This window comes from Arachis duranensis, chromosome 6 (genome assembly GCF_000817695.3).
Source record: "Arachis duranensis cultivar V14167 chromosome 6, aradu.V14167.gnm2.J7QH, whole genome shotgun sequence".
In the NCBI taxonomy this organism is placed as follows: Eukaryota; Viridiplantae; Streptophyta; class Magnoliopsida; order Fabales; family Fabaceae; genus Arachis; species Arachis duranensis.
Genome location: NC_029777.3, coordinates 73,872,556 through 73,873,474, shown reverse-complemented (window position 1 = coordinate 73,873,474; position 919 = coordinate 73,872,556).

The window sequence follows — 919 nt, the reverse complement described above, 5'->3', positions numbered from 1 at the left end:
GCTCATCTAATTAATACTGATCCTCATAGATGTTTTTGGAATTCATTGTATATTCTCTTCTTTTTATCTTATTTGATTTTCAGTTGCTTGGGGACAAGAAACAATTTAAGTTTGGTGTTGTGATGAGCGGATAATTTGTACGCTTTTTGGCATTGTTTTTAGTATGTTTTTAGTATGTTCTACTTAGTTCTTAGTATATTTTTATTAGTTTTTAGTTAAAATTCACTTTTCTGGACTTTACTATGAGTTTGTGTGTTTTTCTGTGATTTCAGGTATTTTCTGGCTGAAATTGAGGGACCTGAGCAAAAATCTGATTCAGAGACTGAAAAGGACTGCAGATGCTGTTGGATTCTGACCTCCCTGCACTCAAAGTGGATTTTCTGGAGCTACAGAAGCCCAATTGGCGCGCTCTCAATGGCGTTGGAAAGTAGACATCCTGGGCTTTCTAGAAATGTATAATAGTCCATACTTTGCCCGGATTTGATGGCCCAAACCGGCGTTCCAAATCAGCTCAAGAATACCCGGTGTTAAACGCCGGAACTGGCACAAGAATGGGAGTTAAACGCCCAAACTGGCACAAAAGCTGGCGTTTAACTCCAAGAAGAGTCTCTACACGAAAATGCTTCAATGCTCAGCCCAAGCACATACCAAGTGGGCCCGGAAGTGGATTTTTATGTCATTTACTCATCTTTGTAAACCTTAGGCTACCAGTTCTCTATAAGTAGGACCTTTTGCTATTGTATTTTTTTATCTTAAGATCTTTGAATCTTTGGATCATTTTAGATCTTTTGATCACGTTTGGAGGCTGGCCTCACGGCCATGCCTAGACCTTGTTCTTATGTATTTTCAACGGTGGAGTTTCTACACACCGTAGATTAAGGTGTGGAGCTCTGCTGTACCTCGAGTATTAATGCAATTA